Genomic DNA, 14,012 nt, shown 5'->3' with positions numbered 1-14,012 from the left:
GTCTTTGTTGGCAGTATGTTGTATTAGTGTTGCCAGTGTGTTGTCTTTGTTGGCAGTGTGTTGTGTCAGTGTTGCCAGTGTGTTGTGTCAGTGTTGCCAGTGTGTTGTGTCTTTGTTGGCAATGTGTTGTGTCAGTGTTGCCAGTGTGTTGTATTTGTTGCCAGTGTGTTGTGTCAGTGTTGGCAATGTGTTATGTCAGTGTTGCCAGTGTGTTGTGTCAGTGTTGCCAGTGTGTTGTGTCAGTGTTGCCAGTGTGTTGTGTTTTTGTTGCCAGTGTCTTTGTCAGTGTTGGCAATGTGTTGTGTCAGTGTTGCCAGTGTGTTGTGTCTTTGTTGCCAGTGTGTTGTGTCAGTGTTGCCTGTGTGTTGTGTCTTTGTTGCCAGTGTGTTGTATTAGTGTTGGCAGTGTCTTTGTTGGCAGTATGTTGTATTAGTGTTGCCAGTGTGTTGTCTTGTTGGCAGTGTGTTGTGTCAGTGTTGCCAGTGTGTTGTGTCTTTTTGCCAGTGTGTTGTGTCAGTGTTGCCAGTGTGTTGTGTCTTTGTTGCCAGTGTGTTGTGTCAGTGTTGCCAGTGTGTTGTGTCAGTGTTGCCAGTGTGTTGTGTCTTTGTTGCCAGTGTGTTGTGTCTTGTTGGCAATGTGTTGTGTCAGTGTTGCCAGTGTGTTGTGTCAGTGTTGGCAATGTGTTGTGTCAGTGTTGCCAGTGTGTTGTGTCAGTGTTGGCAGTATGTTGTGTCAGTGTTGCCAGTGTGTTGTGTCATTGTTGGCAATGTGTTGTGTCAGTGTTGGCAGTGTCTTGTGTTTTTGTTGCCAGTGTCTTGTGTCAGTGTTCCAGTGTGTTGTGTCTTTGTTGCCAGTGTGTTGTGTCAGTGTTGCCAGTGTGTTGTTGTCTTTGTTGCCAGTGTGTTGTATTAGTGTTGCCAGTGTGTTGTGTCAGTGTTGGCAATGTGTTGTTCAGTGTTGCCAGTGTGTTGTGTCAGTGTTGGCAATGTTTTGTTCAGTGTTGCCAGTGTGTTATGTCATTGTTGGCAGTGTGTTGTGTCAGTGTTGGCAATGTGTTGTGTCAGTGTTGGCAGTGTGTTGTGTTTTGTTGCCAGTGTCTTGTGTCAGTGTTGCCTGTGTGTTGTGTCTTTGTTGCCATTGTGTTGTATTAGTGTTGGCAGTGTCTTTGTTGGCAGTGTGTTGTATTAGTGTTGCCAGTGTGTTGTCTTTGTTGGCAGTGTGTTGTGTCAGTGTTGCCAGTGTGTTGTGTCAGTGTTGCCAGTGTGTTGTGTCTTTGTTGGCAATGTGTTGTGTCAGTGTTGCCAGTGTGTTGTGTCATTGTTGGCAGTGTGTTGTGTCAGTGTTGGCAGTGTGTTGTGTCAGTGTTGGCAGTGTGTTGTGTCTTTGTTGCCAGTGTGTTGTGTCTTGTTGGCAATGTCAGTGTTGGCAGTGTGTTGTGTCAGTGTTGCCAGTGTGTTGTGTCAGTGTTGGCAGTGTGTTGTGTCAGTGTTGGCAATGTGTTGTGTCAGTGTTGGCAATGTGTTGTATTAGTGTTGGCAGTGTGTTGTGTTTTTGTTGCCAGTGTGTTGTGTCTTTGTTGCCAGTGTGTTGTGTCTTTGTTGCGAGTGTGTTGTGTCAGTGTTGCCAGTGTGTTGTGTCAGTGTTGCCAGTGTGTTGTGTCTTTGTTGCCAGTGTGTTGTGTCTTGTTGGCAATGTGTTGTGTCAGTGTTGCCAGTGTGTTGTGTCATTGTTGGCAGTGTGTTGTGTCAGTGTTGGCCAGTGTGTTGTGTTTTGTTGCCAGTGTGTTGTGTCTTTGTTGCCAGTGTGTTGTGTCAGTGTTGCCAGTGTGTTGTGTCTTTGTTGCCAGTGTGTTGTGTCTTTGTTGGCAGTGTGTTGTATTCGTGTTGCCAGTGTGTTGTGTCTTTGTTGGCAATGTGTTGTGTCAGTGTTGCCAGTGTGTTGTGTCAGTGTTGCCAGTGTGTTGTGTCAGTGTTGGCAATGTTTTGTGTCAGTGTTGCCAGTGTGTTATGTCATTGTTGGCAGTGTGTTGTGTCAGTGTTGGCAATGTGTTGTGTCAGTGTTGGCAGTGTGTTGTGTTTTTGTTGCCAGTGTCTTGTGTCAGTGTTGCCTGTGTGTTGTGTCTTTGTTGCCATTGTGTTGTATTAGTGTTGGCAGTGTCTTTGTTGGCAGTATGTTGTATTAGTGTTGCCAGTGTGTTGTCTTTGTTGGCAGTGTGTTGTGTCAGTGTTGCCAGTGTGTTGTGTCAGTGTTGCCAGTGTGTTGTGTCTTTGTTGGCAATGTGTTGTGTCAGTGTTGCCAGTGTGTTGTGTCATTGTTGGCAGTGTGTTGTGTCAGTGTTGGCAGTGTGTTGTGTCAGTGTTGGCAGTGTGTTGTGTCTTTGTTGCCAGTGTGTTGTGTCTTTGTTGGCAATGTGTTGTGTCAGTGTTGCCAGTGTGTTGTGTCATTGTTGGCAGTGTGTTGTGTCAGTGTTGGCAGTGTGTTGTGTCAGTGTTGGCAATGTGTTGTGTCAGTGTTGCCAATTGTTGTATTTTGTTGGCAGTGTGTTGTGTTTTTGTTGCCAGTGTGTTGTGTCTTTGTTGCCAGTGTGTTGTGTCTTTGTTGCGAGTGTGTTGTGTCAGTGTTGCCAGTGTGTTGTGTCAGTGTTGCCAGTGTGTTGTGTCTTTGTTGCCAGTGTGTTGTGTCTTTGTTGGCAATGTGTTGTGTCAGTGTTGCCAGTGTGTTGTGTCATTGTTGGCAGTGTGTTGTGTCAGTGTTGGCCGTGTGTTGTGTTTTTGTTGCCAGTGTGTTGTGTCTTTGTTGCCAGTGTGTTGTGTCAGTGTTGCCAGTGTGTTGTGTCTTTGTTGCCAGTGTGTTGTGTCTTTGTTGGCAGTGTGTTGTATTCGTGTTGCCAGTGTGTTGTGTCTTTGTTGGCAATGTGTTGTGTCAGTGTTGCCAGTGTGTTGTGTCAGTGTTGCCAGTGTGTTGTGTCTTTGTTGCCAGTGTGTTGTGTCTTTGTTGGCAGTGTGTTGTGTCTTTGTTGGCAGTGTGTTGTATTAGTGTTGCCAGGGTGTTGTGTCAGTGTTGGCAGTGTTTTGTATTAGTGTTGCCAGTGTGTTGTGTCAGTGTTGGCAATGTGTTGTGTCTTTGTTGCCAGTGCGTTGTGTCTTTGTTGGCAGTGTGTTGTATTAGTGTTGCCAGGGTGTTGTGTCAGTGTTGGCAATGTGTTGTGTCTTTGTTGCCAGTGTGTTGTGTCAGTGTTGCCAGTGTGTTGTGTCAGTGTTGCCAGTGTGTTGTGTCTTTGTTGCCAGTGTGTTGTGTCAGTGTTGCCAGTGTGTTGTGTCATTGTTGGCAGTGTGTTGTGTCAGTGTTGGCAGTGTGTTGTGTCAGTGTTGGCAATGTGTTGTGTCAGTGTTGGCAATGTGTTGTATTAGTGTTGGCAGTGTGTTGTGTCTTTGTTGCCAGTGTGTTGTGTCTTTGTTGCCAGTGTGTTGTGTCAGTGTTGCCAGTGTGTTGTGTCAGTGTTGCCAGTGTGTTGTGTCTTTGTTGCCAGTGTGTTGTGTCTTTGTTGGCAATGTGTTGTGTCAGTGTTGCCAGTGTGTTGTGTCATTGTTGGCAGTGTGTTGTGTCAGTGTTGGCAGTGTGTTGTGTCAATGTTGGCAATGTGTTGTGTCAGTGTTGGCAATGTGTTGTATTAGTGTTGGCAGTGTGTTGTGTTTTTGTTGCCAGTGTGTTGTGTCTTTGTTGCCAGTGTGTTGTGTCTTTGTTGCGAGTGTGTTGTGTCAGTGTTGCCAGTGTGTTGTGTCAGTGTTGCCAGTGTGTTGTGTCTTTGTTGCCAGTGTGTTGTGTCTTTGTTGGCAATGTGTTGTGTCAGTGTTGCCAGTGTGTTGTGTCATTGTTGGCAGTGTGTTGTGTCAGTGTTGGCCGTGTGTTGTGTTTTTGTTGCCAGTGTGTTGTGTCTTTGTTGCCAGTGTGTTGTGTCAGTGTTGCCAGTGTGTTGTGTCTTTGTTGCCAGTGTGTTGTGTCTTTGTTGGCAGTGTGTTGTATTCGTGTTGCCAGTGTGTTGTGTCTTTGTTGGCAATGTGTTGTGTCAGTGTTGCCAGTGTGTTGTGTCAGTGTTGCCAGTGTGTTGTGTCTTTGTTGCCAGTGTGTTGTGTCTTTGTTGGCAGTGTGTTGTGTCTTTGTTGGCAGTGTGTTGTGTCAGTGTTGCCAGTGTGTTGTGTCAGTGTTGCCAGTGTGTTGTGTCTTTGTTGCCAGTGTGTTGTGTCTTTGTTGGCAATGTGTTGTGTCAGTGTTGCCAGTGTGTTGTGTCATTGTTGGCAATGTGTTGTGTCAGTGTTGGCAATGTGTTGTATTAGTGTTGGCAGTGTGTTGTGTTTTTGTTGCCAGTGTGTTGTGTCTTTGTTGCCAGTGTGTTGTGTCTTTGTTGCCAGTGTGTTGTGTCAGTGTTGCCAGTGTGTTGTGTCAGTGTTGCAGTGTGTTGTATCTTTGTTGCCAGTGTGTTGTGTCTTGTTGGCAATGTGTTGTGTCAGTGTTGCCAGTGTGTTGTATCATTGTTGGCAGTGTGTTGTGTCAGTGTTGGCCCCCTTTGTTGCCAGTGTGTTGTGTCTTTGTTGCCAGTGTGTTGTGTCAGTGTTGCCAGTGTGTTGTGTCTTTGTTGCCAGTGTGTTGTGTCTTTGCTGGCAGTGTGTTGTTGCACTCCCTACACACAGTGTTGTGTCATTTACCCTTGGCAATGTGTTATGTCAGTGTTGCCAGTGTGTTGTGTCAGTGTTGCCAGTGTGTTGTGTCTTTGTTGCCAGTGTGTTGTGTCTTTGTTGGCAATGTGTTGTGTCAGTGTTGCCAGTGTGTTGTGTCATTGTTGGCAATGTGTTGTGTCAGTGTTGCCAGTGTGTTGTGTCATTGTTGGCAGTGTGTTGTGTCAGTGTTGGCAGTGTGTTGTGTCAGTGTTGGCAATGTGTTGTGTCAGTGTTGGCAATGTGTTGTATTAGTGTTGGCAGTGTGTTGTGTTTTTGTTGCCAGTGTGTTGTGTCTTTGTTGCCAGTGTGTTCTTTGTTGCCAGTGTGTTGTGTCAGTGTTGCCAGTGTGTTGTGTCAGTGTTGCAGTGTGTTGTGTACTTTGTTGCCAGTGTGTTGTGTCTTTGTTGGCAATGTGTTGTGTCAGTGTTGCCAGTGTGTTGTGTCATTGTTGGCAGTGTGTTGTGTCAGTGTTACAAACCCTGTGTTGTGTTTTTGTTGCCAGTGTGTTGTGTCTTTGTTGCACACTGTGTTGTGTCAGTGTTGCCAGTGTGTTGTGTCTTTGGTGCACACTGTGTTGTGTCTTTGTTGGCAGTGTGTTGTATTCGTGTTGCCAGTGTGTTGTGTCTTTGTTGGCAATGTGTTGTGTCAGTGTTGCACAGTATGTTGTGTCAGTGTTGCCAGTGTGTTCCCTCTTTGTTGCCAGTGTTTGTGTCTTTGTTGGCAGTGTGTTGTGTCAGTGTTGTATTAGTGTTGCACAGGTGTTGTGTCACTGTTGGCAGTGTTTTGTATTAGTGTTGCCAGTGTGTTGTGTCAGTGTTGGCAATGTGTTGTGTCTTTGTTGCCAGTGTGTTGTGTCTTTGTTGGCAGTGTGTTGTATTAGTGTTGCCAGGGTGTTGTGTCAGTGTTGGCAATGTGTTGTGTCAGTGTTGCCAGTGTGTTATGTCATTGTTGGCAGTGTGTTGTGTCAGTGTTGGCAATGTGTTGTGTCTTTGTTGCCAGTGTGTTGTGTCAGTGTTGCCAGTGTGTTGTGTCAGTGTTGCCAGTGTGTTGTGTCAGTGTTGCCAGTGTGTTGTGTCTTTGTTGCCAGTGTGTTGCGTCTTTGTTGGCAGTGTGTTGTATTAGTGTTGCCAGTGTGTTGTGTCAGTGTTGGCAGTGTGTTGTGTCAGTGTTGGCAGTGTGTTGTATTAGTGTTGGCAGTGTGTTGTGTCTTTGTTGGCAGTGTGTTGTATTAGTGTTGCCAGTGTGTTGTGTCAGTGTTGGCAATGTGTTGTGTCTTTGTTGTCAGTGTATTGTGTCAGTGTTGCCAGTGTGTTGTCTCTTTGTTGGAACACACGCTCACACTTTAGCTGCCTGCTCTGTAATCAAGCAATGATGATGATCCTCTGTTCCGCTGTTTTGACTTCCTGTATCTGATTCATCCCCCTAACTCTTTGAAAACACACACATGAGCGCACAACCTACTCTTAGCCACTACTCTGTCATTTACCCCCTTTCATATCTGAGCATGGTTATTTTGGGCTCCCGGGTGGTACAGCACCTCTAAGTCACTGCATCTCAGTGCTAGAGGTGTCATTACAGACACCCTGGTTCAAATCCAGGCTGTATCACAACCGGCCGTGATTGGGTGTCCCATATTGGCGGCACACAATTGGCCCAGCAGCTTCTGGGTTTGGCTTGTGTAGGCCGTCATTGTAAAGAAGAATTTGTTCTTAACTGACTTGCCTAGTTAAATAAATGTTGCATAAAAATGTTGCATCAAAATCTCTCACCTATTTCAGAGAGTTCACTTTCTCTCTCATCTACTGCTGCTAGACCCCTTACACTACCATCGATCTGCACACATCCACTGCCCAACACCCGACACTACCCCTACACACTCCCTACACACGGCAATCACCTACACACTACACTTCCCTACACACTCCTCTACACACTACACTCCCCCTACACACTCCCCTACACACTACACACTCCACCCTAAACACACTCCTCTACACACTACACTCCCCACACACACACCCCTACACACTCCACTCCCCTACACTACTCACTCCTCTACACACTCCACTCCCCTACACACTACACTACCCCTACACACCCCTACACACTAAACTCCCCTACACAGTCCTCTACACACTACACTCCCCTACACACTCCTCTACACACTACACTACCCCTACCACTACACACACTACACCCCCTACACACTACACTTCCCCTACACACTCCTCTACACACTACACTACCCCCCTACACACTACACCCCCTACACACTCCCCTACACACTACACTCCCCTACACACACTCCCTACACACTACACTCCCCTACACACAGCACTCCCCCTACACACTCCCCTACACACTACACTCCCTACACACTACACTCCCCTACACACTCCCCTACACACTACACTCCCCACTACACTCCCTACACACTACACTCCCCTACACACTCCTCTACACACTCACTCCCCTACACACTCCACTCCCCCTACACACTACAACACTACACCCCCTACACACTCCTCTACACACTACACTCCCTACACACACTCCCCCTACACTCCCCTACACACTAAACTCCCCTACACAGTCCTCTACACACTACACTCCCCCACACTCCTCTACACAAACCCCTACACACTACACTCCCTACACACTCCCTACACACTACACACTACACACTACACACTCCCTACACACTACACTACCCCTACACACCTCTACACTACACACGATACTCCCCTACACACAACACCCCTACACACTCCTCTACACACTACACTCCCCCTACACACTACACTACCCCTACACACTCCACACTCCCTACTACCACTACACACTACACTCCCTACAAACTACACTCCCCTACACACTAACTACCCACTACACTACACACTCCTCTACACACTACACTCCCCCCACTCCCCCTACACACTCTACACACTACACTCCCCTACACACTACACTACTCCCCTACACATTCACTCTACACACTACACTCCCCTACACACTACCCCTACACACTACACTATCCCCTACACACTCACTCCCCTACACTCCCCCTACACACTACACACACACTCCCCTACACACTACACTCCCCTACACACTCCTCTACACACTACACTACACTCCCCTACACACTACACTCCCCTACACACTCCCTACACACTACACTACCCCTCCACCTCTACACACTACACTACCCCTACACACTACCTCCTACACACTACACTACCCCTACACACTCCTCTACACACTACACTCCACCCTACACACTCCTACACACTACACTACCCCTACACACTACACTCCCCTACACACTACACTACCCCTACACACTCCTCTACACACTACACTCCCCTACACACTACACTCCCTACACACTCCTCCCTACACACTACACTCCCCCTACACACTCCTCTACACACTACACTCCCCTACACACTACACTCCCCTACACACTACACTCCCCTACACACTACACTCACACTCCTCTACACACCCCTCCTCCCCTACACACTACACTCCCCTACACACTCCTCTACCCCTACACTCCCCTACACACTACACTCCCCTACACACTACACTCCCCCTACACACTCCTCTACACACTACACCCCTACACACTCCCCTACACACTACACTACCCCTACACACTCCCCACACACACTCCCCTACACACTCAACACTACCCCTACACACACTCACCTCTACACACTACACTACCCCTACACACTCCCATACACACTACACTCCCCCTACACACAACACTCCACCCTACACACTACACTTCCCCTACACACTCCCTACACACTACACTCCCCTACACACTACACTCCCCTACACACTACACTCCCCTACACACTACACTCCCTACACACTACACTACCCCCCTACACACAACACTACCCCTACACACTCTACTCTACACACTACACTCCCTACACACTACACTCCCCCACAGTACACACTATACACTCCCCCTACACACTCCTCTACACACTACACTCCCCTACACACTACACTCCCTACACATTACACACTACCCTACACACACCCCCTACACACTACACTTCCCTACACACTCCCCTACACACTACACTCCCCTACACACCACACTCCCCTACACACTCCTCTACACACTACCCCCTAAACACTCCTCTACACACTACACTACACACTACCCCTACATACTCCCTACACACTCCCACTACACTACCTCCCCTACACACTCCTCTACACACTACACTCCCCTACACACTACACACTACACCCCTCCTACACACTACACTCCCCCTACACACTACACTACACACTACACACTACACACTCCTCTACACACTACACTCCCCTACACACGATACTTCCCTACACACTACACTACCCCTACACACTCCTCTACACACTACACTCCCCTACACACTCCTCTACACACTACACTACCCCTACACACTCCTCTACACACACACTCCCCTACACACTCCTCTACACACTACACTACCCCCCTACACACTCCTCTACACACTACACTACCCCTACACACACCCTACACACTACACTCCCTACACACTACACTCCCCTACACACTCCTCTACACACTACACTACCCCTACACACTCCTCTACACACTACACTCCCCTACACACTACACTTCCCCCACACTCCTCTACACACACTACACACTACACACTCCCCTACACACTACACCCCCCTACACACTACACTCCCCTACACACTCCCCCTACACACTCCCCTCCACTACACACCCCTACACACTACACTACCCTACACTCCCCTACACACTCCTCTACACACTACACTACACTCCCCTACACACTACACTCCCCCTACACACTAAACTACCCCTACACACACTCCTCTACACACTACACTACCCCTACACACTACACTCCCCTACACACTACACTCCCTACACACACTACCCCTACTACACTACACACTCCACCTACACTACCCCTACACACTACACTCCCCCTACACACTCCTCTACACACTACACTCCCCCCTACACACTACACTCCCCTACACACTACACTCCCCCTACACACACTCCCCTACACACTACACTCCCCCCTACACACTACCCTCCCCTACACTACCCTACACACTCCCTACACACTACACTCCCCCTACACACTCCCCTACACACTACACTACCCCTACACACTCCCCTACACACTCCACTCCCCTACACACTACACTCCCCTACACACTAAACTCCCCCTACACACTCCTCTACACACTACACTCCCCTACACACTCCTCTACACACTACACTACCCCTACACACTACACTCCCCACACACTACACTCCCCTACACACTCCTCTACACACTACACTACCCCTACACACTCCCCTACACACTACACTACCCCTACACACTCCTCTACACACTACACTCCCTACACACTACACTCCCTACACACTCCTCTACACACTACACTACCCCTACACACTCCACTCTACACACTACACCCCCCTACACACTACTTCCCTACACACTACACTACCCCTACACACTCCTCTACACACTACATTCCACTACACACTACACTACTCCCTACACACACTACACTACACTACCCCTACACACTCCCCCCTACACACTACACTACCCCCACTCCCCTACACACAACACTCCCCCTACACACTCCTCTACACACTACACTACCCCTACACACTCCCATACACACTACACTCCCCTACACACTACACTCCACCCTACACACTATACTACCCCTACACACTACACTACCCCTACACACTGCACTACCCCTACACATTCCCCTACACACTACACTCCCCTCCCCCTACACACTACACTCCCCTACACACTATACTACTCCCCTACACACTCCCCTACACACTACACTCCCCCTACACACTCCACTACACATTATCCTACCCCTACACACTCCTCTACACACTCCACTCCCCTACACACTACACTCCCCTACACACTAAACTCCCCCTACACAGTCCTCTACACACTACACTCCCCTACACACTCCTCTACACACTACACTACCCCTACACACTACACTCCCCTACACACTACACTCCCCTACACACTCACTCCCCTACACACTCCTCCTACACTACCACTACACACTACACCCCCTACACACTACACTTCCCCTACACACTCCTCTACACACTACACTCCCCTACACACTACACTCCCCTACACACTACACTCCCCTACACACTCCTCCCCTACACACTTCCACACACACTACACTCCCTACACACTATACTCCCCTACACACTCCCCTACACACTACACTCCCCCTACACACTCCGCTACACATTACACTACCCCTACACACTCCTCTACACACTCCACTCCCCTACACACTACACTCCCCCACACACTAAACTCCCCCCTACACAGTCCTCTACACACTACACTCCCTACACACTCCTCTACACACTACACTACCCCTACACACTACACTCCCCTACACACTAAACTCCCCCCTACACACTCCTCTACACACTACACTACCCCTACACACTCCTCTACACACTACACTACCCCTACACACTCCTCTACACACTACACTCCCCCTACACACTACACTCCCCCTACACACTCCCCACACTACACTACCCCTACACACTCCTCTACACACTCCACTCCCCTACACACTACACTCCCTACACACTAAACTCCCCTACACACTCCTCTACACACTACACTCCCCTACCTACACACTCCTCTACACACTACACTACCCCTACACACTACACTCCCTACACACTAAACTACCCCTACACACTCCTCTACACACTACACTACCCCTACACACTACACCCACACTACACACTCCCTACACACTACACTACCCCTACACACTCCTCTACACACTACACTCCCCTACACACTACACTACACTCCCCTACACACTACACTACCCCTACACACTCCTCTACACACTACACTACCCCTACACACTCCCTACACACTACACTCCCCCTACACACTACACCCTCCACCACTACCCCTACACACTCCTCTACACACAACATTCCCCTACACACAACACTCCCCTACACACTACACTACCCCTACACACTCCCCTACACACAACACTACCCCTACACACTCCTCCCTACATACAACACTACCCCTACACACTCCCCTACACACTACACTCCCCTCATACACACTACACTACCCCCTACACACTACACTCCACCCTACACACTACTACCCCCACTACACACTCCCTACACACTACACTCCCCTACTACACACTCCCCTACACACTACACTCCCCTACACACTACACTCCCCTACACACTACTCCCCTACACACTACACTCCTCCTACACACTACACTACCCCTACACACTACACTCCCCTACACACTACACACATCCCTACACACTACACTCCCCTACACACCCTACACACTACACTCCCCTACACACTCCCCTACACTACACACTCCACTACACACTACACTCCCCTACACACTCCTCCCTACACACTACACTCCCCACTACACACTACACTCCTCCCCTACACACTCCACTACACACTACACTCCCCCTACACACTCCCCTACACATTACACTACCCCTACACACTGCACTACCCCTACACACTCCCTGCACACTACACTACCCCTACACACTACACTCCCCTACATACAACACTACCCCTACACACTCCCCCTACACACTACACTCCCCTACACACAACACTACCCCTTACACACTCCTCTACACACTACCCTCCCTACACACTACACTCCCCCTACACACTATACCCCCCTACACACTCCTCTACACATTACCCTCCCCTACACACTACACTCATACACATTACACTCCCCCTACACACACCCCTACACACTACAACCCCCTACACACTCCCCTACACACTACACTCCCCCACCACCTCCTCTACACACTACACTCCCCCTAAACACTCCTCTACACACTACACTACACTACCCCTACATACTCCCCTACACACTACACTCCCCTACAACCTCCTCTACACACTACACTACCCCTACACACTCCTCTACACACTACACTCCCTACACACTACACTCCCCCTACACACTCCTCTACACACTACACTACCCCTACACACGATACTTCCCTGCACACTACACTACCCCTACACACTCCTCTACACACAACATTCCCCTACACACAATACTCCCCTGACACACTACACTACCCCTATACACTCCCCTACACACTACACTACCCCTATACACTCCCTACACACAACACTACCCCTACACACTCCTCTACACACTACACTACCCCTACACACTCCCATACACACTACACTCCCCTACACACAACACTCCACCCTACACACTATACTACCCCTACACATTACACTACCCCTACATACTGCACTACCCCTACACACTCCCTTACACACTACACTACCCCTACACACTACACTCCCCTACATACAACACTACCCCTACACACTCCCCTACACACTACACTCCCCCTACACACAACACTACCCCTTACACACTCCTCTACACACTACCCTCCCCTACACACTACGCTCCCCCTACACACTATACCCCCTACACACTCCTCTACACATTACCCTCCCTACACACTACACTCATACACACTACACTCCCCTACACACACCCCTACACACTACAACCCCCCTACACACTCCCTACACACTACACTCCCCCACCACACTCCTCTACACACTACACTCCCCTAAACACTCCTCTACACACTACACTACACTACCCCTACATACTCCCCTACACACTACACTCCCCCTACAACCTCCTCTACACACTACACTACCCCTACACACTCCTCTACACACTACACTCCCCTACGCACTACAGTCCCCCTACACACTCCTCTACACACTACACTACCACTACACACTCCTCTACACACTACACTACCCCTACACACGATACTTCCCTGCACACTACACTCCCCTACACACTACACTTCCCCTACACATTCCTCTACACACTACACTACATTCCCCTACACACTACACTATCCCTACACACTCCTCTACACACTACACTCCCCTACACACTCCCCTACACACTACACTCCCCTACACACTACACTCCCCCTACACACTCCACTACACACTACACTCCCCTACACACTCAGCTACACACTACACTCCCCTACACACAACACTACCCCCTACACACTCCTCTACACACTACACTACCCCTACACACTCCCATACACACTACACTCCCCTACACACAACACTCCACCCTACACACTACACT

The sequence above is a fragment of the Oncorhynchus nerka genome, linkage group LG2, assembly GCF_034236695.1.
Source record: "Oncorhynchus nerka isolate Pitt River linkage group LG2, Oner_Uvic_2.0, whole genome shotgun sequence".
NCBI lineage: Eukaryota > Metazoa > Chordata > Actinopteri > Salmoniformes > Salmonidae > Oncorhynchus > Oncorhynchus nerka.
The sequence above is the reverse complement of the archived record's forward strand: the minus strand, read 5'-3'. Positions refer to the sequence as shown.